At 33.6% G+C, this 17,179-nt stretch overlaps 1 pseudogene; it reads left to right on the forward strand.

The window, feature by feature from the left end:
* Window positions 1-2,187: 2,187 nt before the first annotated feature.
* Window positions 2,188-17,179, forward strand: part of LOC104858604 — a 58,383-nt pseudogene continuing 43,391 nt past the window's right edge.

Genomic DNA, 17,179 nt, shown 5'->3' on the forward strand with positions numbered 1-17,179 from the left:
TTCAAAAATTCAGTGCTCTGTGCATGATTACAAGTGACTACAGAAACTTCAGGAATATTGACTATGGTGCTACAAATTCATCAATATAGACTCCATGAATCATGAAAATCAGCCACATATGTAAAATGTTAATGTTATAGTATATTAATCTATTTGCTTGCATTTAATTATAAAATATTTTGTAAATATTTAACACATGGTAAACATCAGTTTTAAAATATATCAGAATTTGCTATGTCAGAAAGTACATACTCATCTTATACAGTGGAGTAAAAGAGGTGGTTCCAATAGGGAAATAAGTCAATGCATACATGGTTGCAGTAAATAATTAATGACCTCATGAGTTTTATAGCAATTTAAATTTAATAATTATACTTTAATAATGGCAGATAAGTTCAGAAAGAGGAAAATAAAAGATTCACCTGGTTAACAACAGAAAGTTAATTCTCTTTCTTTTCATCCTAACATAGACTTATATTCTGCTCAACAGTCTCCTCACTTTAATATTTCATATTCTTCATACCAACATAATAAAATCAAGTGATTGATATTATTTAAATGTACATTAAATATTAACAAGCAATTCAGTTAATAAGTATTCACTTGATAAAATCAAACAAGTGATTCAAAGTTTTTTAACAGAAAACAAAATTTTTTCACTGCAACACTCACTGAAATGCACCATGAGAATATAATTTCTTCATTTGCATTCACTGTCCATAAGTGCTAGTCCATTTCACTTATCTACAAGAGACCAAACAAGCATTTTCAATCTGTTAAAAAATAGCTTTAGAATTTTAAAAATCGGGATAGCTCCTTTGTAACAGGTGGCTTATATTAATATTGTGACTCCTAAGTGATGACCATTGTAAGCTCATTAATCTAATCATGTAGAGATTACACTGCCTAATTTAATTAAATGGAGTTGAGTGATATTAATTAAAGAAGGATCATATCAATTCTACTTTCTTAGTACATATTATCTGCTTACTTTTGGTCTTGAATTAACACAAAAGAAAGTAGGAAAGACAAAACATGGGAAAATATGATGTCGTAGCATTATTATATTTTTGTTTTCTTTCTCTCCTTTAGCAGATGACACACTTGAACAGGCCAAGGTAAAATTCAAGTGCTATTCTCCATTTGATTGGTTACCACATAAAGTTGTGTTTGTAACTTTGTCAATATAGTCTACAATTATACTATTATATAATTATATTGTGTATAATTATTCTATGAATTAATGAACTCCTTGAAATTAGGGACTGTAATGCATTAGGATTTGTAACATCAACTTTCTTCACATCTACCTGATTTATATTATAAAAGGTCCACAATGATCACACTGTAAAATAGAGCTAAAAACTGAAGTACTTAATTTTTCAAAAGTAGCTGGGTTTTGTGGTAACTCATCTACTTGGCAGGTAGAGGCAATAGGGTCCCAAGTTTGAGGCCAGGCTCATCCTTAGTGAGACCCTATATTAGGCACCTTGTCTGCTGCTGAGACAAAGTGTCTGATACATAGAACTTACAGAAGAAGTGAATTATTTGCTTCATGATGTCACAGGTTCACCCTGTGATTGGCTGGCACCAAGGCAGGAACAGCATGATGGGAAATCACAAAGAAGCAGAACTGCCTAGTTTATGGAAGCCAGAGAGAAAGAGTTCAGTGAAGACATATAGAACCCAAAGTCTTGTGTCCAAGACTTACCTAGACATACACAACTCTACTAAGCCCTAAATGTTTCATTAACACAATGCAAAGGCAATTCATATATATATATATAGAACTAGTTTGTTATAAAGAACTGAGGCTGTATAGAAGTACATACATGAAATTTTGTGTAATAGATACGTGATTGTATTAGCTACAAAAAGTCTCATTAAGCAATTTTGGGGGATTAAGCAGAAAAATTTGAGGATCACAATGTGCAATAAAATGTACTTTATGACTGTATAGGTTAGCATTCTCTAGAAAACAGAATCAAAAGAAATAACTATTTACTCTACCTATCTAAAATTATGCAAGGAGATTTACTAGACAGTATTACAAGAGCTGGGGCTGGGGATTTAGCTCAGTGGTTCCTCCGCCTACCTTGCAAGTGCAACGACCCAAGTTCGATCCAAAAAAACAAAAACAAAAACAAACAAACAAACAAAACAAGACCTGAGGTGGGATAGCCCACAATGTCTGTCTGCATGCTGGAGAGTCAGCAGATTCAGCAGCTGGAAGCCAAGAACAAGGGATTAAGGATTCTTGGCCAGTCTGAGTCTGAAGGCCTGGAAGCTACCTACACAGTTGCTGGTGAGTCTAGTCTGAACAGCTGAACACAGCTGATGTCTGGTGTCCACAGGCAATGAAAGGAGAAAGTGACACTCCCACCCAAGCACAGTGAAGCTTTACAAATGCAGACTGACTTCCTCCTCCTCTTTTCATTCCAAAAGGCCACAGGCTAATTGGCAGGTGATTCAGGCTACTGACTTACATGTCAGGCATCTCTGGAAACCCTCCACACATGCATCCCAGAGTGTAGTTTATTAATCTGCTATGCATCTCTTCACCCAGCCAAATTAACAATCACAACTAACTTTCACAATAATGTTGGGAAAACAAAAGTGACAATTACTTATACATTAGTGAATAAACAATCATCACAGTTAAAAGAAAAATGATAGCTACTTCATGATTGAGGGAAGCTTTATTACAGAGAGAGATATGGGTTAAAGTTTGACTAAAAATATTGTGATAAGTGGCAAGCAGACAATAAATGAAACGAATGACACTGTCAAAGGCATGGATGCTGAGAGAAGCAAAGCCTTCCTGGAATGCAGTTGGGTTGTTGTGTCAGGCAGAAATTCAAAATAAGTATGGCTGTGGAATAAATACTGAGCCAGAAAGTCCTGTATTCTCAGATTACAGGGTCTGAGTTTGCTTTGGACAGCACAGACCTATTGATTAGGAAGTTAAAAAAACAACACAATCAAAGCTAAGACTCAATCCAGGAAACACCTGCTGACCTATCTAGAATAGAATGCATTTGAATTGTTAGCATCAAACAATTAAATAATGATTATTTGCTTTACATTGAATACTTAAAAAATACTACTTTATATCTCACACCAGTGTCCCTTGCATTGAAAGAATCCATTCAGTAAAAATAGGCATAAAAAATTTCCCACACGATTTCTACTTCACAAATAATTTTTCTTGCTCTTGTGAAATCTTAGAAATAATTAAATAAATTTATGAATGTATAATTTATAAATATATGAACTAACAATATTTATAATATATAAGTATATAAATGTTATTGTTTTCCATATAAAAATAAAAAGTAGATATTCCCCTATTGGGTATTTTATTTACCATATGTTATAAAGAAGGAAAAGTTTTCACAGAAAAACAACATATTTTCAAGGTAAGTTTTATTGCCCTGTGTAGAACTATATGCCATTTAATATTGCCCATTATATTCATATGAGCTCTATATAAAGTATGTTGTTTCATCTAAAGATATTTTTGTTCTAGGGTTTATTATTAACAATATAACAATAAAACATTAGTGAATATGTATGATTTAAATGCTGAGTAATGTACTGGCTTGACATTTTAGTAAGAAAATTATAGTAGTAGTCAGGAAGAAAGGGTGGGAAAATGTATAGCACAGGAGAGGAAGAAATGAAGAAAGAATAACAGTATCACTGAGAGGTGAATGGGGAATTTATAGAAATGGAGGAAATCATATTTAGCAATGAACGCAGCAACACGGTCCTGAGGGGAAAAAGGAGCATATTAAAAGTAAACATTCATAAAATAGAATTGAAAGCATAACACAACATGGTAAAAGTCAGCATTTTCTAAATTACTGAATCTACATGTGCAAAGTATATATTTTTGGAATGAGACAAAATAGACTTTCAATATTTGTGACTCAAAATATGATACTATTTCAAATTGAAATGATTCACAGTAAAGTAATTCAAAATATCTTGGTCAGTATTAAAAAGAAGAATAAAGATATTCACAATGTTATAGCTTTAAAATCAAGAATCCAAGCCAACATTTGAAGGATTGCCTTTCCTTCAACTGAAACCTGTTCTTCTTTTTCCAGCCAGTACTTTGCCACCAACAATATCAAGTTTACCCAGCCCAATTTAATTTAATTTAATTAGGAAGAAAAAACAATTTTTAGGTACTAGTCCAGATTTGGCCACGACAGTTATTGGCATTGTGGTGTTCCCAGATGTTAGAAAAAGGATTTTACATATACAGTGAGTGAGAACTAGGTGTCTTGAGCATAGTAAGAGCACGTTCACCCTCTTAACAGAAAGGCTCTATTAACAGCGTTTTGTTCCTTTCTGTGTAAACATGCAAAACTTGGTGACTCTAGAACTGTTACCATGTACCCACTGTCGCTGTGAACACTGACTGTTTTCACATTTCTACTGAAATATCCTAAAACCAGATTCCATTCTCAAGATGGACTCCGAGCTACAGATAGCTCATTACTGAATCTCCAGCTATCACATCTGCATTTTATGCTGTAAGAGAAGCACACAGAAAGGCAAAATGTCTACGGTAAGTTTTTTTTTCTCTTCCCAGACACCCCTTACGTAAATTCATTATATATATGGGTATGTGTTTGTAATGTTTATATTTATCTAAAGGGTTTCTATGGATGGAAATGTTCTTTATGGACTGAAAATGTTTCTTCACTAAAATACATTTCCTCCTGTGTAATGATTAAATGTTTCTGTCAGATGCATACAGAAAAAAAGCCAGGATAACAAATACTTTGCATCCCTACCATACACACAAATTATGCCAACCCCTTATTCTGATAATAATTTATGATTACTATGAAATATTTAATCTTTTAATATGATGATGGATAAATACCCTACTTCAGTTTATCTTTTAATTTTTCCAATTATGAATTTGAATTTCTTTTTCTGTATTCATTGCCTATTTGCATTTGTTTTCTTTATTATTTACATTTTTGCCTACTTTTCAATTTAACTGGCTGTCTCTTTCTAAATGACATCTACAGACTTCTTATGTTATATAGATATAAATTCTTAATGTTATATATATTTTCATTGTTGTGCCAAATGGTATGGTTAGAAATGGTTCCAATAGTTCAGTAAATTCATTTGTTAATATAGTGAAAGAAGACTGTGACCTACATAAATAAAAATGAGATGCCAAAATTCTTGATATATTGAAGGCAAATAATTCAAAGACTTAAAAAAATACTCAAAGACTTGGTAAAATAGTAATGGTGGATAACTTCTATCAAGTCAAAGTTCTCACATTAAAATAATATTTTAGGTATTTCATGTTTTGATATATTCTTTCATTATTACTTCAGATATACACTTTAGATTCTTTTATCATATATTTCTCCTTTCTTATCAATGAACACAAATAGAGTTGTTTTATATCTATAGATCTCAGAATTTATCATCATCCAATATGTTTACAAATGTGATTAAACAAATATCTATATGAAATCTACCTAAAATAGAATAACACATTGAAGTTATTCTTAAATAAGGCACATAAGAGTATTAAAACTCAACTGTAACACTTCTTATATTTAAATAATGCAAATCTGATTATAATACTTACCTTTTAGTCATCTCTGGATTACTTAATATTCTAGAGATGAATAAACTCAAAATGAACTCCAGACTGTGGTAGACTAATCTCCTCCTCACTTAGGGCCACTCTCTACCTTCTTTGGGATATCATCTTCCTATATTTTCCTATTTCACCTTTGCTCTGCATTTAACTGGTTTTCCTTCACTCTCTGGAACATGACACCTTTTTTTTTTTACATATCATAGGGTATTTGTACATATTATCCTTTTTCTGATACTTGGGTTGTGTTAATGACATGGAGACAAAATTCCCTGTAGTTGCTCCAGACAGAAGAATAAAATAGGGTATTTCATGATATTAGCAATATGACAAACACTTTCTCAGTCCTATTTGGTTTTTTCTCAATGCTCAACAATAGAGATAGGCTTCAGTGACAAGAAATTAGAGCTTACAAAAACACATCTTGCTGATTTCAGTGCAGTGCTGGTATTTTACTTAGGTTCCCTTGATATGGTGGGGATGGCAATGTAAGGAAGAGTGATGTTTGGAAAGTCTGCAGAATAGTTAGGTAACCATGAGTAAGAGGGACAGAAAAACCTCAATTGAAAGATATCTTCCCAAGAGAAAAATCTAGTTTAAATGTTCATGGTCTACCCAAGTTATGGTTGCAGGGGAGTTACTCCAAGGCAGGTACTGTGTTAATTACTAATATTTATTTTTACCTCCTACTCCCTAGACTCATACGTGAGGTTTTAGGAGAATGAACAGCAGAACCAAAGTATTCTCTTGATATACCTATTATGCATTATGGACACGAGGCGCATGTGTTGTAGAAGCCATTGGAGATATATTGTGACACTTTTGAAACAGACTTACATGGCAGTCACTGCACCAGTTTTGAGCTGGAGTGTGCTGCATTACTGCCCTGAATACAGTGTATTGGTTTAGTACTTTTGCAGTTTGATACTTTAGCTGCATTTTATTTTCAATGATTTTAGACATCACCATTGTCAACTTTTACTCTACAACAATAAATATCAGTAAGCATAAAAGTAATAGAAGAATAGCTAATACCACGTGCAGCCCTGTGTGAAGCAATGCCCAGAGGTTCAAATATTAGAGTGCTGGGGGGTCTCATAGTATTGAACCAATGTAGCACATAAGAAATATTCTAACTCTGTGATTCCAATTCCACTGAAACTCTCTCTGTGAATTTTAAAAAGATCATTGTGCACAGCTTCTATTAATTTACCATATTAATAGAATATGGATTGAAGTACAATTATTTTGTCAGACAGAAATGTAAGACAAGTGTGTTTTCTTCTCACTGAATTCCTTCAGGCTAAGAGGGTATACTTACATAAATATTTTGTGTATCATGTCTTCATATGGGAAATAATTTTTAAAATATATTATAGGTGATGATTATTTGGAATACAAACTACTCCAAATTATAGTCCATAAAAAGAATTAAAAATATGTAATCTATGTTGTCATAGAACATAACAAAAGTTTTCATATGAAAGCTAGAACTCTAAAAAAAAAATCTCTACCATTTCCCACATATTTCTTTACCATCACCAATGTAATACAGTGCATATAAAAATTCTGAAACATTTTTTCAAAACTTATGGCGTAGGTTAATGTAATCATCTTCAAGAACAGGAAATGATGAGAACTCTTCGCCTATATCACAGGGACACATGTATCACCTACACATATGTGCATACACACACACTGTATGGACAATGCCTACCCTTGATATATACTCAACATTCTAGTTTTTTATTTGGCACATATCATAATAACACATGGAAGCTTCTGATTTCGAAGAATCATGGACATGCTGGTAACATTTATTCTTTTTGATCCTTCAGAAAATATATCTTCCTTTTAGCCACTGGTAAATAAGTCTCTGAAATCTAAAGAACTATATTATTTGACTATGTGGACTTGATATTCAAGTCATGCTTTTTTAATATAGTATGTAAGAGTGATGTTTTACACCAAGTAAAATGTTGGTTTAAGTGATGAGTTTGAATTTTCTTGGAGTGTAACCATTAACTACAAACATGGAAACATTTTAAGCCTTTGTGCTTGTGTCTGGAAATGACGAGTTAATTATACAAGCCTTACAGAAATCCTTGAGAGGATTTAATGAAGTCACCTCTAGAAAGAGATTAACACAATGCCCAGCTCAAAATAAATGTTCAATAAAGTATTAACAGAATTATTATAGACTGTGAATATAAAAATAAATATTAATGTCAAAACAGATCTAATTTAACACTTGAGAAAAAATATTTAGGGGATAGATCATTTCCTTGATGTTGCATCAGTCACAGCACATTTTCTGTGTCTCATCCTATTTTGCTCTCCTCTTTTTTCATTTTCCTTTTCATTTCATTATTATATAAATTTGTTTTTTTAACTTTTGAAATAATTTATTTAATTTTACCAGCAATTTAATTCTTCTGTTATGTAAACCAACTATCCCATCTTAAAATTTACTTACTATTTTCCCATGTGAAAACATGTTTTTCCACAGTGGTTTGCTTGCTTTGGCTAGTTAATCCAGTACACATTTTATAAAGCTTATTGCTCCATGAATTTTTACCTATTTACCTGTCATATAGTAATGAAGTGCATAGCCAAGAGTTATGGTATAGAAATGTAAATTGATAGGTGTTTTAATGGTTTCCGCAGGTCTCTATTAAGGAATTCTTATTTGCTTTCAAATCAATCTATTATTGAAACTTAAAAATTAATCTATTCAACAGAGAAGGATAAGAGGATACATTCTATAGTCTTCTCATATGGATGACATAAGAAGCCACCCAGCACAGCATAAGCAGAACTGCATTAGGGAATTGTACTTTCTTAGGTCCTCTGCAATGTTCACCTGGGAGCAAAACATTCTCAGTCTTCCTAATGACTAATCCGGATAAGAGAGGCCCACCACCGAAATGAATCAGAATCTCTCTTGTCAAGTTGAGACTCTCTTTGGGTTTATTCCACGCAGTCTTCACAAGTTTTAATTTTAATAAAATCTTGAAGTGCATCCTGTACAAAATCAGTTAAATTTGCAGCTACACCAGTCCAATACGTTTTTCAAATTTGTACATATTGTTTAATTGAGATATCTGCCTAAAAGTAAAACAAAACAAAACAAAAAACACTTCGTGAAGATGACGTTGCTTGGCCATAAGAATTTCCGTGTCCTCCACTTGTGTATAGGGGGATATAGCATTACATAAAACAAAATTGTGACCAATAGTTGCATAAGAGTAGAAAAGATCAAAGTGATCTTGGCAGGAGGTTTTGTTAGGGTTTTATATTTATCAGAAGTTTTTAAAAAATAATTTGTCAAAACTCACCAGAATTCTTCAATATAACACATTAAACAATGTTTACATTTAAAAAAATATTTAGGAATTTCAGGAATCAGAGGATAAAACACAGAGTGTGACAACATAATCTAAATGTAATAACAATGTGTGAAGCACCCTCCTCCCGCGGATGATAGAACAAAGTGTTGATCTAAAGATCTTTAGAAATCAAATGGTGGGGCTTCTCGCGTTTTACTGGGACTGAGGAATGAGGAGGTGGGTGGGAGGAAGTGAGCAAAGCAAAAAGCTGGAAGGGTCCATGTGGCCGTCACTGTGAGCTCATGTTTGCTTGAGTACAAACATAGATGATTCGAAAGAGAACCATTTATACACTTTTATATACAGATGAGTAAATATAAACACATACATTAGCTTGTTTTGTTAGTAGAAAGAGTCAAAAAATAAGATCCAAAACACCAATGGGACACCTAGAACCTGATTTTTTATTTTAACTCCACCTCCAGTTAAAAGAAACAATATTACTTGAATAAATAATAGATTTAAAGGCAGGGGAGAAAATATACAAGACCAGACCAAGGCCTTTGAGTAGTGGTAGGAAGTAAGGCCGTTCTCAAAATCAACAAACATCAGATTAAATCATGTCAAAGTGATGCAATCCAAATGTTCAAGTTTCTAAAACACAAAAGCTGAAACAATTTGAGTGACAATAATCTCATTGGACTGTAACCTCCCAAAATAAAATAAATATCAAGAATCCATAATGACATGAATGGTAAAATAAATGATATCACTACATGAAAGATATGAGATAAAATCTGCTGTCACAAAATTCCAAAAACAATTATGTAGTCTCTCCATCTTCAAAGAGGTGTAATTTGATTCCCCATTCCTTCAGTGTGGGCTGCACATAGTGATTTATTTACCAAGAGCATAGTACAGAATGGGGTTGTACAAACAACTTCGTAGCAGAGAAAGATGGTAGTTGATACTCCATTCAGGTTATCAAAATTAGATCTGTAGTAAAGAGTCATACTGACAGTAGATCCACTTCAAGAATGTGATGAAAATTACATAGCGCATTGTTATCTTTCTCCCCTAAAATAATAATTTGATTCGAGTTATGTGCAAAAACAATGGAAAAAAAAATCTCAGTTCAGAGACATTCTACAAGCTACTCAGTAAACATTCCTGAAAACTAATAAGGCCATCAAAAACAAGACAATCACTCAAGGTAATGTAATAACCTGGATAAGATCTTGATAGAGAAAAACATTAGGAAAAAACACAAAGCATTCTTAGGAAAATGTGCATTTAATTAAAAATAATGGACAGATAATGGTTCTTTGATTGCGACAAATGTACCAGAAGTAATATAATATGTCAATAATAGGGAAAAGTGGATGTGGTATACTCAAGGAACTCTATGCTCTTTTTGTAATATTTCTCAAATAAAAATTATAGTATTCTAAAACAAAAATGTTATTTAAGAAATTTGTATCAATATTGTGCTGACTTCACTGGCAATTTACAATAAATACCTCTACCGAGTGAGAAAATCAAGAAAGTGTTTCTTTTAACTCTATAGAAAAATATTTGGCTTTTTAAAGAATGATTTCTATAATTTGCATTGGGAGATCATTTAGAGATATTGTAATGTACTTTCAGAAGTCAACATGTTTTTAAGGAGAATAAATGATTTATTATGACTTAAAACTAAAGTTAGCACTTCAATTCATTTTGTATGTTTTTATTTTTATTTTATTTTTCTCTCATTGAGTTTATTGGTACATTTATAGGTATACAGTACACTTACATTCATCATAGGGGACTTCAATTTCTAAAGAGCATTGCAATTTACTGAGTAATTTCATATACAATCATTCATTCCTTGTAGAAGAGATAAGACCATATACTGCTTTTCATAACTTTACAACGACAAAACTAAAATTTAGACAAGTTAAATGATGTATTCAGTGCTATAAAAGAGCTAATACATGGAAGGTTCAAAAATCTAAAATAATCTCTTCTAGTTCATTGTCCACTTTGCCATGAAAACAACAAACAAAAGAACAACTAAAGAGATCTTTAATCTTCTGAAGGATCAGAATAGGTTAGAACGCTGAAATTTACTTCAGCTACCTTTGAAGAGTAGAAGGTTAATATTCTAGTACAAAGAAGCATACAATATAATTACACATAGTCTCTATGCCCTCCCTCAGACTTATAAGATAATTTTTATTTAATTGTAAATGGAAGAACTTGTCCAGATTACGGATTATAGTGGAAGTATAAATGCCCAATCCATGAACTAAACTAATTGTTTTTTCTGCATGACTTTGGACTGGTATGCAAAGACAAGAAGTGCAGGGGTCCTGATCTTCCCCTCCCATGTAACCAATGCAATGATTTCAGTCACTATGATGATATTCCTACTTTTTAAACTTTCTAACAATGATCTAATCATATTTTGCTTACCATCACAGCCTTACAAAAGCAAGTTTTGTCTTCTCTCTCTTTTTTTTCAGCTTTAATTGAGTTTATTGGTACATTTTAGGGATACAGTACAGTTACATTCATTGTTGGGAATCTTGTACCTCTACATGACAAGTCTTGATTCTCATTTGGAGGGCAGGGATAAGGGGAAAAAAAGTTTTGTCTTCTCTTAATACAGATATGCACATTCCTTTAGAAATGGTGGCATAAATTTTCTTTCTACTGTTTTTACTCTTACAATTTTCCATCACTATTTTTTCACTTTGTGGCATTTATTCTCCTTCTGGTAGTTCCCATTGGTAAATTTACTCCTGCATCCTCTCCGTATAGATCAGGTAAGGTTTATCAGTGGCTCCAGAGTGAGAAGTTGGCACAGAACTAATAATTTACTAGTATGTATCCCTTCCCCACAGCCATAGGATTATTTCAGCAACATACCTAAAATTAGAGTTGATTTGATGCAGTTCTTACCCATAATTACTAGAACAATAGCAAAGTAATATTTTCATTGTGTGTTATTTGTCACAGATTTATTGAAGTACAATTTATGAACATATGTCATAAAGTGCACCAACTGAAAATTTAATGGTTTTAATAAATCTATCAAATTGTGCAACAGTCCTTTAAGATCCACTATTGGAACATTTCCACAATTCTAAATATTTCCCCACTATAAATGAGTGTGCACAGTTAATTTCTTCTCTAAATGCAGCCCTAGAAAACCACTAATCTTCAGTCTGTCTATAAATTTTCTTTTTCTGTCCATTTTTACATAATTAGAATGAAGAAAATTGTGGTGTTTCTCATTTGACTTCTACTGGGAAATGTGATGGAGTTATTTTGCTCATTTGTTTTCTGAAATGCATCCATGTTGTAGTGTATATCAATAGTTTGTTCCTTTAATTATGATAAATTGTCTGTCTCATGAATAGTACATTTGTTTATCAGAGCAGCAGTTGTGACATTTAGATTGTTTATAGCCTCTGGCTGTTATGAATAATACTGCTATGAATATTTACCTACAAATCTCTGTGTGGACATATATTTTTCCTTCTGTTAGCAAGAATTCTGAGGGTAGAATTTTTGGATCATATGAAAAGCTTATGTTTAACTTCTTAAGCTATTGATTTTGTAAAATGACTGTGCCACTTTATATTTCTCCCAGCAATGTATAAATGTTAAGTTTCTCCAAATTTGATACTGCTCATCATTTTATCATCTGCATTCTATTGCATGTCAAGTGGTTTGCATTGTCTTGTTAATTGCATCTAATATGTAAAGGTTTTGAGTATTTCCCATGCTTATAGCCATGCATGTGTCCATTGAGAAAAGCTTATCTTTAAAGTGATCTGCCTATTTTACTGCAAATGCTTTTTATGTTATTGTGTTATAAAAGATTTTCATATTTTGTGTATACAGATTCTTTCTCAAATATAAAATTACATTTCTCAAATATATAATTATTTTCCCAGTTTTGTGTCTTACTTTTTCATTTTCTTAATAATGTCTTTGGAAATAAGAAAATGTTTCATTACAGTGAAGTAAATGTCTCATTTATCTTTTATAAATCTTTTTTCTACACCCTACTAAGAGCCTCTGACTAGTGCAATTTCATGAATATTTTCTTCTATAGTTTGTTTTGACTCTATATTTTTATGTAACACATTTAGATTTGTATCAAAATATTTGTCAATTTTTGTGTACGTGTAGGTGTGGCTCTACTTTCCTTTTTGGTGTAAATGGATATTTAATTGAAATTAATATTTTATCCATTGACTTAAGTGCTTGTTGAAATCAATTAACTGTAAATGTAAATGCTTTGTTTCTCAACTTTCAATTTTGTTCCATTGCCTTTTGTGTCTATCTTCATGTCACTGCCACACTGTTATTATAGTATGGCTTCAGGAGATTTTAAATTAGGTAGTGTCAGTCCTCTGACCTATTTTTATTTTTTAGTTATTGTTGCGACTATTCTTGGCCCTTTGCATTTCCATAGAAATTTTAATACTAGCTTATAAATCATTATAAATATTTCCTAGAATTTTGATGTTTTGCAGTGAGTTTTATACTTATTTGCAGTGAATTCTCATGCTGAATATATTTTTTTCTTTTAATACACAAAATAGATCATCTATGCCCTTAATTAGAACCTTTATTTTCTTTGCAATTATCATTATTTTTTTTTATTATTATTTTGATACTGGGGATCGAACTTGAGTCCTTGCACTTGCAAGGCAAGCGGAGGAAACACGAGCTAAATCCTCGGCCCAGAATCATTAATTTATATTGCGTGTTAATCAATAACTGAGCCATGGCATATAATTCTTTTAAAATATTTCTATGTTCAGTTTATCAACATTTTGCTTTGATTTTTATGCGTATGTCCATGGACAGTATCATCCTGTAGCTAACCCTCCTTATATCTTCTTCTGGCTTTGCCATGAGGACAATAATGACCTTGCAGAATGAGTTTAGAAGTATTTACTGCTCCATTTTCTGGAAGAATTTCTGAAGTATTAATACTATTCTCTCTTTAAATACTTGCAAGAAATCACTAATAAAGACATTTGGTTTGACCTTTCTTTGTGAATATGTATTTAATTACCTGTTCCATTTATTAATCAATGAACTTTTAAAATTTTCAATACTAGGCCGGGGATTTAGCTCAGCGGTTCTGAAGCCAACATTGCAAACACAAGGTCCCAAGTTAGATCCCCGGTACAAAATAAAATAAAATAAAGTAAAATTTTCAATACATAGAAAAAATGGCAGAGCAAGGAGTGCCAGCAACTCAGCTTCTCCAGGACAAAGTGTCTACAGTCTGGAAAACAACAGCTTAGAAAAGAAGCAAAGTGAGAGGATGATACAGGGAACCAGGAGTGTACTGACAGAGAAGAAAATAGGGTTAAGTGATACAGAAGAGGTGGCGCATGCTACACAGCAGAAACAATAATGCCATTGACAGCAGTTGGATAGCTTCCAGTTGGGAGGAAAGGGAAACTAACAACTTCTCTGCTCCTGGAGAACTGCACCAGGACCAGGAGAGTCTCATGCAGTTGTAGACAGCAGGAAGAAGTCAAGATACTGCTTCGCAAGCAGACCTCCAGAATCAACAATTGGGGAGTGACTGCAGCACAAACGCCTTAGGACAGAGTTGGGTGAAGCAGGAACTGGCAGGATATCACTGTAGGGAAGGGCTGAGTGTTGGAACCTGAGTCCGGGAAGAATTCCACTGCTGCTTCACACTGCCAAGTTCCCAGAGGGGATGAAGAAAGGACCATCATGGGGGACTCCCAGCAGTTGGAGAGCAGACTGGCGGAGACCCCTGAGTGGCAGGGACTGGTGATCATAATAGACTCAATTCCCAAGGTCAGATACCAGATTCAGTTGTATTAGAAGCTCACATTGGCACCATGTCCCCACTGATAAAAGGAGACCCAGAGTGGGGTCTTATGGTACATTTTATACCTCAACTAGCCTTGATAGATACTACCAGAATGGACTGATTATTATTGTAGTTGAATTGATTGCATAGGAAAATTCCTGACTCAGTGGACCATTTAATGTTAGTGAGCTTGTCTGCTGAAGTCACCATCACACCCAGGGAACGGACACCAAGAGTTACTAACTCAAGAAGTTGGCCTGGATCAAACTCTTCAAGAGTGCTTGCTAGAATATATAAACAATCAACCCCCCCAAAATATAATCACCCATTTCAAAAATGGGCATCTGAAATGAACAGACATTTCTCAGACAAAGAGGTAAAAGCAACAAGTAAATATATGAAAAAATGTTCCACATCACTGGTCATTCGAGAGATGCAGAAGAAAACAATACTGATATTCTACTTCACCCCACAAAGAATGGCTGCTGTCAAGAAATCAATCAATAACAAATACTGGTGGGGCTGTGGGGAGAAAGGAACCTTCTCCATTGTTTGTGGGAGTGCAGACTGGTGCAACCACTATGGAAATCAATATGGAGATACCTCAAAGAGCTGGAACTAGATGTTTCATTTGACCCAGCCATCCCTCTGCTGTGTATTAAAAGAATCATATCACAGTGATATATGCACACCTATGTTTATAGTGGCACAGGTTGTAACAGCTAAAACTTGGAAACAACCCATTTTGCCCATCAGTTGGCAACTGGACAAAGAAGATGTGGTTTTTCTATAAAATGGAATACTACTCAGACATAAAGAATGAGAAATTAGATTCATTCATAGGAAAATGGATACATATTGAGGATATACTCCTAAATGAAATAAATAAGTTACACATGTGTAAAAACCAAATAGGTTCTCTGGTATGAAAAACTATAAAGGTACATACGATCCTAATGATATAATCGACAATGTGAAATAGGAAGAAAAGGGCTAAAGGTGTAGGGAAAGTGGGAAGGGTAGGGGAAAAGAAATAAGGAAAAAGAAAAAATATGAGAAAACAAAAAAATGGAAATAAAGTGTTTGTAAATGGGGAGGGGAGAAGGGGGTGAAGGGAGGGCAGGGACAAGGGGAAAAAATGAGAACCAAGACCTGTCATGTAAAGGTACAGGATCCCAATAATGAATGTAACTGTACTGTATACCTAAAATGTACCAATAAAATCAATGAGAGAAAAAAAAGAAGTCTTGCAATCTGGCAGAGAGAGGCTCTGAGTCTGAACTAATTTCAGTTTTGCAATGGAGGGATCAGGAGTAACTGGAGGATGAACACTCAGACTCCTTGGCAAAGAAGCTATGTTGGGAATCACATTTGTGATTCTCGCAAGAATATATCATCTGCATTCCCGAGTTACATCTTACTGGTTTACATTTTGTATTTAGTAACATGGGGTTATGTTATGTTCTTTTATGGTTTCATGTGCTTATTAGGTTGTTATTCTTGTATATTTGTGTTTTCATTGACTCCAATTTAATAGGTGTCTACTTCCTCTTCTCAGTTCTTTATATAGTTTCTTTGTCTCACACTACTTACACAATATTAACATCTTTCTTCTTTTTCCAAACATGTAAGCTCCTCCTCTCAAGTTCTTAAATTCGCCGTACTTAGCCCCATCACAGTTGCTCCTATTTTCACTAGTATAATTCCTCCGTCCTTCGCACCCTAAACCTTTGGCTCTTCCATATCTTATCTTATTGTCCTACCTATAAGCAAGCTCTGATAACCACATAGCTTTCCTCAGTCACAAAATAAAAAATATACCGTGGAAACCCTAATACTAATCCTTTAACTCAACTAAAAGTACCCCAATAAAATCAAATCCTACATCAGTCTTGTCTTTACATGCAGCACTAGTCTCTTTTTCAAGCTTCGCCCTTAATGTCTAATACTAGTTATCCAAACAAGAGCATTCTCCTCAGCCTACCTCACTGTAGAGCAACCACAAATAACAGTCATAGTGCGAGTATAGGCAAAGGGTGGGGGAATCAGTGTGTGGACGATTATATAGAAAGATTGCAAGATTGAACCTGTGAATCCTGTTATAAATAAAAGCAATTATTTCTGCAAAACATAGCGACAGAGTCAAAGTCACTTACAGTAAAAAATGGAACATGCAAACTCACTGAACATACAAAACTAAAAATTATACACCTCAAGGCAACCTACTAAAAATGACCATATAAACCAGAAACTCTCCTCACTTCTCCAGCCTCCAACTTGCAGCACCTCCCCCAAGGAGGAGAAAAATGAAGAGGCTACAAATAAGTTTTAAATATATATATATAT

This window comes from Fukomys damarensis, unplaced genomic scaffold (genome assembly GCF_012274545.1).
Source record: "Fukomys damarensis isolate Sample0158 unplaced genomic scaffold, DMR_v1.0_HiC HiC_scaffold_38, whole genome shotgun sequence".
Lineage (NCBI taxonomy): Eukaryota > Metazoa > Chordata > Mammalia > Rodentia > Bathyergidae > Fukomys > Fukomys damarensis.